The sequence below is a fragment of the Salvelinus sp. IW2-2015 genome, linkage group LG16 (assembly GCF_002910315.2).
Source record: "Salvelinus sp. IW2-2015 linkage group LG16, ASM291031v2, whole genome shotgun sequence".
Taxonomy (NCBI): domain Eukaryota; kingdom Metazoa; phylum Chordata; class Actinopteri; order Salmoniformes; family Salmonidae; genus Salvelinus; species Salvelinus sp. IW2-2015.
The window spans coordinates 32541989-32557395 of record NC_036856.1 but is presented as its reverse complement, the minus strand read 5'-3'; the positions used below and the strand labels follow the sequence as shown (position 1 = coordinate 32557395).

The following is a 15407-nucleotide window of genomic DNA, read 5'->3' as shown; positions in this document are numbered from 1 at the left end:
AGTGAGGTGTCCATACGTGACAGTGTGACATATAACACTAAGTGAGGTGTACATACCTGACAGTGGTGTAGTCTAAAAAAATAAAATATGTCATTCTGTCAAATGCGCCGAATACAATACAAGGTGTAGACTTACAGTGAAATGCTTTCTTACAAGCCCTTAACCAACAGTGCAGTGTTAAGAAAATATGTGTTAAGTAAAAAAAATTGCTGGTAAAATAAGAAATAAAAGCAACAAATAATTAAAGAGCAGCAGTAAATAACAATAGCGAGGCTATATAGAGGGGCTACCGTTAGATCATGTGGAGGCTATATAGAGGGCTACCGTACAGAGTCAATGTGGAGGCTATATAGAGGGCTACCGTTACGGAGTCAATGTGGAGGCTTATAAGGGGCTACGTAGACTAATTGGAGCTATTAAGGGTACCTTACAGATCAATGTGGAGGCTATTTATAGAGGGCTACCGTTACAGAGTCAATGTGGAGGCTATATAGAGGCTACCGTTACAGAGTCAATGTGGAGGCTATATAAGGGGCTACCGTACAGAGTCAATGTGGAGGCTATATACAGGGGCTACCTTACAGAGTCAATGTGAGGCTATATAGCAGGGGCTACCGTACAGAGTCAATGTGGAGGCTATATAGAGGGGCTACCGTTACAGAGTCAATGTGGAGGCTATATTAGGGGGCTACGTTACAGAGTCAATGTGGAGGCTATATAGAGGGGCTACCGTTACAGAGTCAATGTGGAGGCTATATAAAGGGGCTACCGTTACAGAGTCAATGTGGAGGCTATATAGAAGGGCTACCGTTACAGAGTCAATGTGGAGGCTATATAGAGGGGCTACCGTTACAGAGTCAATGTGGAGGCTATATACAGGGTCTACCGTTACAGAGTCAATGTGGAGGCTATATAGAGGGGCTACCGTTACAGAGTCAATGTGGAGGCTATATAGAGGGGCTACCGTTACAGAGTCAATGTGCGGGGGCACCTATTAGTCGAGGTAACATGTACAGTTGAAGTCGGAGTCTACATACACCTTAGCCAAATACATTTAAACTCCGTTTCACAATTCCTGACATTTAATCCTAGTAAAAATTCTTAGGTCAGTTAGAATTTTAAGAATGGGAAATGTCAGAATAATAGTAGAGAGAATGATTTATTTCAGCTTTTATTTATTTCATCACATTCCCAGTGGGTCAGAAGTTTACATACACTCAATTTGTATTTGGTAGCATTGCCTTTAACTTGTTTAACTTGGGTCAAACGTTTCGGGTAGCCTTCCACAAGCTTCCCACAATAAGTTGGGTGAATTGTGGCACATTCATCCTGACAGATCTGGTGTAACTGAGTCAGGTTTACAGGCCTCCTTGCTCACACACGCTTTTTTCAGTTCTGCCCACACATTTTCTATGGGATTGAGGTCAGGGCTTTGTGATGGCCACACAAATACCTTGACTTTGTTGTCCTTAAGCCATTTTGCCACAACTTTGGAAGTATGCTTGGGGTCAATCTCCATTTGGAAGACCCATTTGCGACCAATCTTAACTTCTTGACTGATGTCTTGAGATGTTGCTTCAATATATCCACATAATTTTCCTTCCTCATGATGCCAACTATTTTGAGAAGTGCACCAGTCCCTCCTGCAGCAAAGCACCCCCACAACATGACGCTGCCACCCCCGTGCATCACGGTCGGGATGGTGTTCTTCGGCTAGCAAGCCTCCCCCTTTTTCTCCAAACATAACGATAGTCATTATGGCCAAACAGTTCATTTTTGTTTCATCAGACCAGAGGACATTTCTCCAAAAAGTACGATCTTTGTCCCCATGTGCAGTTGCAAACCGTAGTCTGGCTTTTTTATGGCGGTTTTGGAGCAGTGGCTTCTTCCTTGCTGAGCGGCCTTTCAGGTTATGTCGATATAGGACTCGTTTTACTGTGGATATAGATAATTTTGTACCTGTTTTCTCCAGCATCTTCACAAGGTCCTTTGCTGTTGTTCTGGGATTGATTTGCGCTTTTCGCACCAAAGTACGTTCATCTCTAGGAGACAGAATGCGTCTCCTTCCTGAGTGGTATGATGGCTGCGTGGTCCCATGGTGTTTATACTTGCGCACTATTGTTTGTACAGATGAACGTGGTACCTTCAGGCATTTGAAAATTGCTCCCAAGGATGAACCAGACTTGTGGAGGTCTGCAATTATTTTCTGAGGTCTTGGCTGATTTCTTTTGATTTTCCCATGATGTCAAGCAAAGAGGCACTGAGTTTGAAGGTAGGCCTTGAAATACATCCACAGGTACACCTCCAATTGACTCAAATGATGTCATCTATCAGAAGCTTCTAAAGCCATGACATCCTTTTCTGGAATTTTCCAAGCTGTTTAAAGGCACAGTCAACTTAGTGTATGTAAACTTCTGACCCACTGGAATTGAGATACAGTGAATTATAAGTGAAATAATCTGTTTGTTAACAATTGTTGGAAAAATTACTTGTGTCATGCACAAAGTAGATGTCCTAACCGACTTGCCAAAACTATCGTTTTTTAACAAGAAATTTGTGGAGTGGTTGAAAAACAAGTTTGAATGACTACAACGAAGTCTATGTAAACTTCCGACTTCAATTGTACATAGGTTCACATATATATTTCGTAAAAATCCAAACAACTTCATAGATCTTCATTGTAAAGGGTTTAAACACTGTTTCCAATGCTTGTTCAATGAACCATAAACATTTCATGAACATGCACCTGTGGAACGGTCGTTAAGACACTAACAGCTTACAGACGGAAGGCAATTAAGGTCACCGTTATGAAAACTTAGGACACTAAAGAGGCCTTTCTACTGACTCTGTAAAATACCAAAGAAAGATGCACAGGGTCCCTGCTAATCTGTGTGAACGTGCCTTAGGCATGCTGCAAGGAGGCATGAGGACTGCAGATGTGGCCAGGGCAATAAATTGCAATGTCTGTACCGTGAGAAGCCTAAGACCGTGCTACAGGGAGACAGGATGGACAGCTGATTGTCCTCGCAGTGGCAGACCACGTGTAACAACACCTGCACAGGATCGGTACATCCGAACATGGTACAGGATGGCAACAATAACGGCCCGAGTTACACCAGGAACGCACAATCCCTCCATCAGTGTTCAGACTGTCCACAATAGGCTGAGAGAGGCTGGACTGAGGGCTTGTAGGCCTGTTGAAAGGCAGGTCCTCACCAGACATAACCAGCAACAACGTCGCCTATGGGCACAAACTCACCATCGCTGGACCAGACAAGACTGGCAAAAAGTGCTCTTCACTGATGAGTCGCGGTTTTATCTCACCAGAGGTGATGGTCGGATTCGCGTTTATCATCGAAGGAAGGAGCGTTACACCGAGGCCTGTACTCTGGAGCGGAATCGATTTGGAGGTGGAGAGTCCATCATGGTCTGGGGCGGTGTGTCACAGCATCATCGGACTGAGCTTGTTGTCATTGCAGGCAATCTCAACGCTGTGCGTTACAGGGAAGACATCCTCTTCCTTCATGTCGTACCCTACCTGCAAGCTCATCCTGACATGGCCCTCCAGCATGACAATGCCACCAGCCATACTGCTCGGGCCATTCCCCGAAATAAATGTCCGGGAACTTGCAGGTGCCTTGGTGGAAGAGTGGGGTAACATCTCACAGCAAGAACAGGCAAATCTGGTGCAGTCCATGAGGAGATGCAATGCAGTACTTAATGAAGCTGGTGGCCACACCAGATACTGACTGTTACTTTTGATTTTGACCCCCCCTTTGATCAGGGACAAATTATTTCATTTATATTAGTCACATGTCTGTGGAACTTGTTTAGTTTATGTCTCAGTTGTTGAATCGTATGTTCATACAAATATTTACACATGTTAAGTTTGCTGAAAATAAACACAGTTGACAGTGAGAGGACGTTTCTTTTTCTGCTGAGTTTAGTCTGGGTAGCCATTTGATTAGCTGTTCAGGAGTCTTATGGCTTGGGGGTAGAAGCTGTTGAGAAGCCTCTTGGACATAGACTTGGCGCTCCGGTACTGCTTGCCGTGCAGTAGCAGAGAGAACAGTCTACGACTAGGGTGGCTGTAGTCTTTGACAATTTTAGGGCGATCCTCTGACACTGCCTGGTATAGAGGTCCTGGATGGCAGGAATCTTCCAGTAATGTACTGGGCTGTATGCACTACCATCTGTAGTGTCTTGCGGTCAGAAGCCGAGCAGTTGCCATACCAGGCAGTGATGCAACCAGTCAGGATGCTCTCGATGGTGCAGTTGTAGAACTTTTTGAGGAACTGAGGACCCACGTCAAATCTTTTCTGTCTTCGAAGGGGGGATAGGTTTTGTCGTGCCCTCTTTACGACTGTCTTGGTGTGCTTGGACAATGATAGGTTGGTGGTGATGTGGACACCAAGGAACTTGGTCTCAACCTGCTCCACTACAGCCCCGTTGATGAGAATGGGGGCGTGCTCGTTCCTCTTTTTCCTGTAGTTCACAATCATCTCCTTTGTCTTGATCACGTTGAGGGAAAGGTTGTCGTTCTGACCTCCTCCCTATAGGCTGTCTCATCGTTGTCAGTGATCAGGCCTACCACTCGTGTCATCAGCAAAATGAATGATTGTGTTGGAGTCATGCCTGGCCATACAGTCATGAGTGAACAGGGAGTACAGAAGGGGACTCAGCACGCACCCCTGAGGGCCCCCGTGTTGAGGATCAGCGTGGTGGATGTGTTGTTACCGACCATTACCACCTGGGGGCGGCCCATCAGGAAGTCCAGGATCCAGTTGCAGAGGGAGGTGTTTAGTCCCAGGGTCCTTAGCTTAGTGATAAGCTTTGAGGGCACTACGGTGTTGAACGCTGAGCTGTAGTCAATGRATAGCATTCTCACATAGGTGTTCCTTTTGTCCAGGTGGGAAAGGGCAGTGTGGAGTGCAATAGAGATTGCATCATCTGAGGATCTTTTGGGGCGGTATGCAAATTGGAGTGGGTCTAGGGTTTCTGGGATAGTGGTGTTGATGTGAGCCATGACCAGCATTTCAAAGCACTTCATGGCTACAGACATGAGTGCTACAGGTCGGTAGTCATTTAGGCAGGTTACCTTAGTGTTCTTGGGCACAGGGACTAGGGTGGTCTACTTGAAACATGTTGGTATTACAGACTCAGACATGGAGAGGTTGAAAATGTCAGGAAAGACACTTGCCAGTTGGTCAGTGCATGCTCAGAGTACATGTCCCGGTAATCCATCTGGCCCTGCGGCCTTGTGAATGTTGACCTGTTTAAAGGCCTTACATCGGCTACGGAGAGTGTGATCCCACAGTCGTCCGGAACAGCTGATGCTCTCATGCATGTTTCAGTGTTACTTGCCTCAAAGCAAGCATATAAGTAATTTAGCTCGTCTGGTAGGCTTGTGTCACTGGGCAGCTCGCGGCTGTGCTTCACTTTGTGGTCTGTAATAGTTTGCAAGCCCTACCACATCCGACGAGCGTCGGAGCCGGTGTAGTATGATTCGATCTTATTCCTGTATTGATGCTTTGCCTGTTTGTTGGTTCGTCGGAGGGCATAGCGGGATTTCTTACAAGCTTCCGGGTTAGAGTCCCGCTCCTTGAAAGCGGCAGCTCTACACGTAACCTCAGTGCAGATGTTGCCTGTAATCCTTGGCTTCTGGTTGGGAAATGTACGCAGACACTGTGGGGACGATGTCATCGATTCACTTATTGATGAAGCCAGTGACATATGTGGTGTACTCCTCAATGCCATCAGAAGAATCGCGGAACATATTCCAGTCTGTGCTAGAAAAACAATCCTGTAGCTTAGCATCTGCTTCATCTGACCACTTTTTTTATTGACCGAGTCACTGGTGCTTCCTGCTTTAGTTTTTGCTTGTTAGCAGGAAACAGGAGAATAGAATTATGGTCAGATTTGCCAAATTAGGGCGAGGGAGAGCTTTGGATATGCGTCTCTGTGTGTGGAGTAAAGGTGGTCTAGTTTTTTTCCCTCTGGTTGCACATGTGACATGCTGGTAGAAATTAGGTAAAATGGATGTATGTTTCCCTGCATTAAAGTCCCCGACCACTAGGAGCGCCGCCTCTGGATGAGTGTTTTCCTGTTTGCTTATGGGCGTATACAGCACATTGAGTGCGGTCTTCGTGCCAGCATCAGTTTGTGGTGGTAGACAGCTATGAAGAATATAGATGAAAACTCTCTTGGTAAATAGTGTGGTCTACAGTTTATCATGAGATACTCTACCTCAGGCGAGCAAAACCTCAAGACTTCCTTAGAAATCTTGAACCAGCTGTTGTTTACAAATATACATAGACCGCCACCACTTGTCGTACCAGAGGCTACTGTTCTATTCTGCCGATACAGTGTGTCCCGCTAGCTGTGTTATTCATGTCGTTGTTCAGCCACGACTCGATGAAACATAGGATATTGCAGTTTTTAATGTCCTGTTGGTAGGATATACGTGCTTGTAGTTTGTCTATTTTATTATCCAATGATTGTACGTTGGCTGATAGGACCAATGGTAAATGCAAATCACCCATTCGCCGCCGGCCCCTTACAAGGCACCCCGACCTTCGTCCTCGATATCCCTGTCTCTTTCTCCAGCGAATGACGGGGATGAGGAACTTGTCGGGTGTCTGGAGTAAATACCTCTCGTCCGACTAGTTAAAGAACAAATCGTCTTTCAATACGAGGTGAGTAATCGCTGTCCTGATTTCTAGAAGCTTTTTTTGGTCATAAGAGACGGTGGCAGAAACTGTATGTTCAAAATAAGTTACAAATAATGCGAAAAAACACACACAATAGCACAATTGGTTAGGAGACCGTAAAACTGCAGCCTTTCTCTCTGGTGCCATCATCAATACACTAGAGCGAGGTGTCCATACCTGACAGTGTGTATGACCTGTGTGAGCCAGGGTCCAGTGAGTTCAGTCTTACTCTCCCAGCCCCCATACAGCCTCAGCTCCAGCTCAGTCAGAGTAGAGGGGAGGAGAGCCCCTCTCACCAGCTTCACCAGGCGATGGGTCACCTCCTCAATCATTTTCTACAGAGATATCAAATATATAACACAAACCATTTCAGGAAGTAAAACTACACACAGAAAGAGAGTCTTCTGAAGTTTACCAAAAGTATATCTAACTCAACAAAACGTACCTTAAAGTCGTTCTGTCTCTGTCTGGCATTCTTCTTCGATTTCTCCACCTGGCCAGATTTCTCACCAGTCTGTGCAAACAACAACAGACACAGTGCTTGAGGACTGATATAGGTGTGTACAGAGAGTATGTGTAGTGTGTGTGTGTGTGTGTGTGTGTGTGTGTGTGTGTGTGTGTGTGTGTGTGTGTGTGTACCTCGCTGAAGAGGCTGCCGTTGACGTAAGAGATCCAGAGCTTCCAGAAGTTGGGCAGCTGGCCAATCACCACGTCCGACAGCTTCTCCACAAACTGCACCTGCTGGGGCGTCTCATAACGCCAAGCTACAACACACACAGGAGACAGACAGGTTACAGACCACAGGCAGACAGGTTACAGACCACAAGCAGACAGGTTACAGAGGGACAAGAGAATGGAGTGGAGTAATATAGTGTTGTACATAAAGATACAGTATAATTCACGATGAAGCGTTACAAATCTACATTGTCCACAACACAGGTTGAGAATCGCTGGTAGTGTGTGTATAGACGGCATCCCTAGCCGCGTCCTCAGAGTATACACAGACCAGCTGGCTGGAGTGTTGACAGACATATTCAATCTTTCCCTATCCAGTCTGCTGTCCCCACTTGCTTCAAGATGTCCAACATTGTTCCTGTACCCAAGAAAGCAAAGGTAACTGAACTAAATTACTATCGCCCCGTAGCATTCACTTATGTCATCATGAAGTGGTTTGAGGGGCTAGTTAAGGATCATATCACCTCTACCTTACCGGACACCCTAGACCCACTTAAATTTGCTTACCACCCCAATAGAGCCACAGACGATGCAATCGCCATCGCACTGCACACTGCCCTACGGGCCAGCAGTGGGACGGGACCGCAGTGTAGCAGGTGGAAAGCTTCAAGTTCCTTGGCATACACATCACTGACGATCTGAAATGGTCCACCTACACAGACAGTGTGGTGAAGAAGGCGCAACAGGGCCTCTTCAACATCAGGAGGCTGAAGAAATTTGACTTGGCACCTAAAACCCTCACAAACCTTTACAGATGCACAATTGAGAGCATCCCCTCGGGCTGTATCACGGCAACTGCACCGCCCACAACCGCAGGTCTCTCCAGGCGATGGTGCGGTCTGCCCAACGTACCACCGGGGGTAAACTACCTGCCCTCCATGACACCTACAGTACCCGGTGTCACAGGAAGGCCAAAAAGATCAACAAGGACAACAACCACCCGAGCCACTGTCTGTTCACCCCGCTATCATCCAGAAGSCGAGGTCAGTACAGGTGCATCAAAGCTGGGACCGAGAGATTGAAAAACAGCTTCTATCTCAAGGCCATCAGACTGTGAAATAGCCATCACTAGGCGGCTTCCACACGGTTACGTAACCCTGCACCTTAGAGGCTGCTTCCCCACTTACATAGACTTGAAATCACTGGCCACTTAATAATGGAACACTAGTCACTTTAATAATGTTTGCATATTTTGCCTTTACTCATCTCATATGTATATACTGTATTCTATTCTACTGTATTTTAGTCTATGCCACTCTGACATCCTAATATTTAAATATTCCTTAATTCCATTCTTTTACTTTTAGGTTGTGTGTATGGTTGTGAATTGTTAGATATTACTGCACTGTTGGAGCTAGAAACACAACCGCAATAACATCTGCTAAACACATGTATGTGACACATTTGATTTGATTTAACTTGATATATTGTTATACTGTACTGTAATCAAAAGAAACTTTATTTGACACATGTGCAGAATACAACATGTGCAGACCTTACTGTGAAATGCTTACTTACAAGCCCTTAACCAACAGTGCAGTTCAAGAAGATTTAAGAAAATGTTTACCAAATAAACTAAAGTAAAGAAAATGTAAGTAACACAATAAAATAACAATAACGAGGCTATATACACGGGGTACCGGTACCAGGTCAATGTGCGGGGGGTACAGGTTAGTCGAGGTAATTTGTACATATAGGTAGGGGTGAAGTGACCCTGCATAGATAATAAACAGTGAGTAGCAGCAGTGTAAAAAAAACTAATGGGGGGGGTCAATGTAAATAGTCTGGTGGCAATTTGATAAAGTTTTCAGCAGTCTTATGGCTTGAGGGTAGAAGCTGTTAAGGAGCCTTTTGGTCCTAGACAAATTGAGCTCCCGAGTGGCGCAGCGTTCTAAGGCTCTGCATCTCAGTGCTTGAGGCGTCACTACAGACACCCTGGTTCGTATCCAGGCTGTATCACAACCGACTGTGATCCCAGCGTCGTCCAGGGTTTGGCCGGTGTAGGCCGTCATTGTAAATAACAATTTGTTCTAAACTGACTTGCCTAGATAAATAAAGGTTAAATAAAAACAAAAAATATAAAATATATATATATATAAACTCAGCAAAAAAATAAACGGCCCTTTTTCAGGACCCTGTCTTTCAAAGATAATTTGTAAAAATCCAAATAACTTCACAGATCTTCATTGTAAAGGGTTTAAACACTGTTTCCCATGCTTGTTCAATGAACCATAAACATTTAATGAACATGCACCTGTGGAACGGTCATTAAGACACTAACAGCTTACAGACGGTAGGCAATTTAGGTCACAGTTATGAAAACTTAGGACACTAGAGGCCTTTCTACTGACTAAAAAATACCAAAAGAAAGATGCCCAGGGTCGCTGCTAATCTGCGTGAACGTGCCTTAGGCATGCTGCAAAGAGGCATGAGGACTGCAGATGTGGCCAAGGCAATAAATTGCAATGTCTGTACTGTGAGACGCCTAAGACAGCGCAACAGGGAGACAGGACGGAMASCTGATCGTTCTCGCAGTGGCACACCACGTGTAACAACACCTGCACAGGATCGGTACATCTGAAAATCACACTTGCGGGACAGGTACAGGATGGCAACAACAACTGCCTGAGTTACACCAGGAACGCACAATCCCTCCATCAGTGCTCAGACTGTCCGCAATAGGCTGAGAGAGGCTGGACTGAGGGCGTGTAGGCCTGTTGTAAGGCAGGTCCTCACCAGACATCACCGGCAACAACGTCGCCTATGGGCACAAACCCACCGTCACTGGACCAGACAGGACTGGCAAAAAGTGAAAGTGCTCTTCACTGACGAGTCGCGGTTTTGTCTCACCAGGTGTGATTGTCGGACTCGCGTTTATCGTCGAAGGAATGAGCGTTACACCGAGGCCTGTACTCTGGAGCGGAATCGATTTGGAGGTGGAGGGTCCGTCATGGTCTGGGGCGGTGTGTCACAGCATCATCGGACTGAGCTTGTTGTCATTGCAGGCAATCTCAACGCTGTGCATTACAGGGAAGACATCCTCCTCCCTCATGTGGTACCCTTCCTGCAGGCTCATCCTGACATGACCCTGGCATGACAATGCCACCAGCCATACTGCTCGTTCTGTGCGTGATTTCCTGCAAGGCAGGAATGTCAGTGTTCTGCCATGGCCAGCTAAGAGCCCGGATCTCAATCCCATTGAGCACGTCTGGGACCTGTTGGATCGTAGGGTGATGGCTAGGGCCATTCCCCCCAGAAATGTCTGGGAACTTGCAGGTGCCTTGGTGGAAGAGTGGGGTAACATCTCACAGCAAGAACTGGCAAATCTGGTGCAGTTCATGAGGAGGAGATGCAATGCAGTACTTAATGCAGCTGGTGGCCACACCAGATACTGACTGTTACTTTTGATCCCCCCTTTGTTCAGGAACACATTATTCCATTTCTGTTTGTCACATGTCTGTGGAACATGTTCAGTTAATGTCTCAGTTGTTGAATCTGGTTTTGTTTATACAAATATTTACACATGTTACGTTTGCWGAAAATAAATGCAGTTGACAGTGAGAGGACGTTTCTTTTTTTGCTGAGTTTATATAGTGTAGCTAGTGTTACTCACTGCTGGGGCGGGGGGTACGCAGACTGCACCCCCTCTTCAGAGAAGCTGTGTCCCTGATCCTACTGAGGGCCGACGGGCGAGGGTCCCCCTCTAGATTCAGGGCTATGGCCCCCAACCCCACTGAGATGGCGAGATAGAGGGAGAGAGGTAGAGAGAGAGAGCAAGACAGAGAGAGAGAGGAGAGAGAGAGAGAGAGAGAAGAGAGCAAGACAGAGAGAGAGAGAGAGAGAGAGAGACAGAGAGACAGAGAGGAGACAAGGTAAAAAAGAACAAGAGACCAGAGAGCAGGAAGAGAGAGAGAGAGAGAGAGAGAGAGAGAGAGAGAGAGAGAGAGAGAGAGAGAGAGAGAGAGAGAGAGATGAACCCACAGGATCAAATACTTGAGAGATTAAATCAACCGTTTTCATAATAACTCCACATTCCTCAATAATCTCAGCAGGCTTTCACACCAAACACTCCCCTCCTCCTTTCTTTATTTGTCTTCTGATCCATCTCTCCTCTTGCCTGGGCGATGGAGAGAATGCCCCGTTGTTTCAGAGTGATGAGCGAGAGAGGAGGAGAAGGGAGCAAAGGGGAGCTGAGGAGAGGGCAGTGGGTTTGTACAAGGCAGAGGTGAATTCGGTTTAGCTGGGCAGAGTGATGTCTGTTGGATCTGGGTCAGATTACGCTGGCCTGATCAGGCCACTCACTGCGCTCCAGCCTCCACTAGATGGGGATAGAGAGCTACAGTGCTGCTCTCCACTAGATGGGACATCACTAGTTACCACAGCCACAAAGTCAGTAGGCCCGCCAACTCAATCAATCAGATGAGGGAGTGTATGCTGGCTCAGAAAGCCCGCCTACCTGGCCAATCAGATGAGGGAGAGTGATGTTGCGTATTCCGGTTCGCGGTAAATGCCTCATTTTCGAAATGGCAAATCTCAGAGTCGAGTTCAAGTTTGAGGACCAAATAGAAAAATACACTATATGACCATTAGTATATGGACACCTGTTCATCGAATATCTCATTCCAAAATCCTGGGCACTAATATGGAGTTGGTACCCCTTTGCTGCTATAACAGCCTCCACTCTTCTGGGAAGGCTTTCCACTAGAAGTTGGAACATTGCTGCAGGGACTCGCTCCATTAACACTTTTCGGGTTACTATATGATTCCATATGTGTTATTTCATAGTTTTGATGTCTTCACTATTATTCTACAATGTAGGAAATAGTAAAAATAAAGAAAAACCCTTGAATGAGTATTTGTGTCCAAACTTATGACAGGTACTGTATATATACTATATACACACTACCGTTCAAAAGTTTGGGGTCACTTAGAAATGTCCTTGTTTTTGAAAGAAGCAAAAAAAAAAAAACATTAAAATGACATCAAATTGATCAGAAATACAGTGTAGACATTGTTAATGTTGTAAATGACTATTGTAGCTGGAAACGACTGATTTTAATGGAACATCTACATAGGCATACAGAGGCCCATTATCAGCAACCATCTCTCCTGTGATCCAATGTCACTTTGTGTTAGCTAATTCAAGTTTATCATTTTAAAAGGCTAATTGATCATTAGAAAACACTTTTGCAATTATTTTAGCACAGCTGAAAACTGTTGTTTTGATTAAAGAAGCAATAAAACTGACCTTTAGACTAGTTGAGTATCTGGAGCATCAAAGTTTATTTGTCACATGCGCCGAATACAACAGGTGGAATGCTTACTTACAGGCACTAACCAACAGTGTAAGAAAGGTATTCGGTGAACAATAGGTAAGTAAAGAAATAAAAACAACAGTAAAAAGACAGTGAAAAATAACAGTAGCGAGGTCTCTCAACATTTGTGGGTTCGATTACAGGCTCAAAATGGCTAGAAACAAAAGTACTTTCTTCTGAAACTCATCAGTCTATTTTTGTTCTGAGAAATTAAGGCTATTCCATGTGAGAAATTGCGCAGAAACTGAAGATCTCGTACAACGCTGTGTACTACTCCCTTCACAGATCAGCGCAAACTGGCTCTAACCAGAATAGAAAGAGGAGTGGGAGGCCCCGGTGCACAACTGAGCAAGAGGACAAGTACATTAGAGTGTCTAGTTTGAGAAGCAGATGCCTCACAAGTCCTCAACTGGCAGCTTCATTAAATAGTACCCAAAAAACACCAGTCTCAACGTCAACAGTGAAGAGGCCACTCCGGGATACTGGCCTTCTAGGCTCCTCTGTCCAGTGTCTGTGTTGTTTTACCCATCTTAATCTTTTCTTTTTATTGGCCAGTCTGAGATATGTTTTTTCTTTGCAACTTTGCAACCGGAGTCGCCTAATGTACTTGTCCTCTAGTTCAGTTGTGCACCGGGGCCTCCCACTCCTCTTTCTATACTGGTTAGAGCCAGTTTGCGCTGTTCTGTGAAGGGAGTAGACAAAATAACAATCAGGGTAAAGTACTGATAGAACAACACCACTAGAACGCCTACAGATCCTTACTGTAAATCCAGTAAGAAAAAGAGCTGACTTATTTCCAAAACATATGACACACTTGCTCTGTTGTGGTCAGTGAGCTTGGTGAATCCCCCAGATTGAAGGGCTGCAGGCTGACTGTGCACAAGCACTAACCAAACCCTTCCATCTACAAATGTTAGTAAACTACAAGGTGAGTCAGATAAACCAGGAAAGAGACCATAAGAACCCTCTAGAGAAGCACACAATCTTTCATACACACACATTTATACACACATACAGGGCCTTCAGAAAGTATTCACCCTGTACTTTTGCACATTTTGTTGTGTTACAGCTCAAATTTAAAATGGATTACACTGATCTACACACAACACACAATATTAACGTCAACGTGGAATTATGTTTTTAGAAATTAATTAATAAAAAATTAAAAGCTAAAATGTCTTCAGTCAATAAGTATTCAACCCTTTTGTTATGGCAAGCCTAAATTAGTTCAGGAGTAAAAATGTGCTTAATAAGTCACAGAATAAGTTGCATGGACTCACTCTGTGTGCAATAATAGTGTTTAACCTGTTTTAAATTACTACCCCATCTCTGTACCCCACACATACAATTAGCTATAAGGTCTCTCTGTCGAGCAGTGAATTTCAAGTACAAATTCAACCTCAAAGACCAGGGAGGTTTTCCAATGGTTCGCAAAGAAGGACACCTATTGGTAGATGGCATTGAATATCCCTTAAAGCATGGTGAAGTTATTAATTACACTTTGGATGGTGTATCAATACACCCAGTCACTACAAATATACAGGTGGACTCAGTTGCCGGAGAGGAAGGATTTCACCATGAGGCCAATGGTAACTTTAGAACAGTAACAGAGTTTAATGGCTGTCATAGGAGATAACTGAGGATGGATTAAACAACATTGTAGTTACTCCACAATACTAACATAACACACTACTGAGTACCACTCTTCATATTTTCAAGCATGGTGGTGGCTGTATTATGGTATGGGTAAGCTTGTCATCGGCAAGGACGTCATCGGCAAGGACGAGGGAGTTTTGACTTAAATCGTCTTGAAAATCTATGGAAAAACTTGAAAATGGCTGTCTAGCAATGATCAACAACCAACTTGCATTTTTACTCTTCAGCCATTTAGCACAGCATTTGCCAAACTCGGTCCTAGGGTCCGCCCTGGGTGCACGTTTTGGTTTTCGTCCTAGTACTACACCGCTGATTCAAATAACCAACGGATCATCAAGCTTTGATTATTTGGATCAGCTGATTTAGCAGACGCTCTTATGCAGAGCAATTAAGGTTAAGTACCTTGCTCAAGGGCACATCGACAGATTTTTCATCTAGTCTGCTCGGGAATTTTCTTCCACTTTGGCATTACAGAGTATTTTGTGTAGATCGTTGACAAAAGATGACAAATCAATTTTAATCCCAATTTGTAATACAACAACATCTGGAAAAAGTATAGGGATGCGAATACTTTCTGAAGGCACTGTATGTTTGGAAGTACATATTTAAGCATACACACAACCCGCACGCACAAAGACGCAAAGCAATGGGCACACAGACAGACAGAGATTCTGCACATATGGAGCTGCGTTCTCTCTCTCTCTCATTCCTGGCATGTTCCCATCTTTTTTTATAGAGAGAGGGATCAGAGCTGTTGCTGTTGATACAGGTGTCGGGTGAACCCTTTCCCATGGTGTCCAGTATGTGTGTGTGTGTGCCTATTTATATAATGAATATGAGTTTGGGGGGGCTAAAATGATGAAACATTAAAGCTTTAAACCTCTCACTAAAAGCTTCACTCATACATAAATTATACTTAAACCCAAAATGGTTCTCCAGTAGATTATTAAGAAAGACTCATCTGTTGTTCAAAAATTACATTTTTGCCTTT

At 44.7% G+C, this 15407-nt stretch overlaps 1 pseudogene; it reads right to left on the bottom strand.

Moving 5' to 3' along the window:
- The window catches only part of LOC111975573 (exocyst complex component 2-like), an 81052-nt pseudogene that overhangs the window by 41596 nt on the left and 24049 nt on the right, over nucleotides 1–15407 (bottom strand).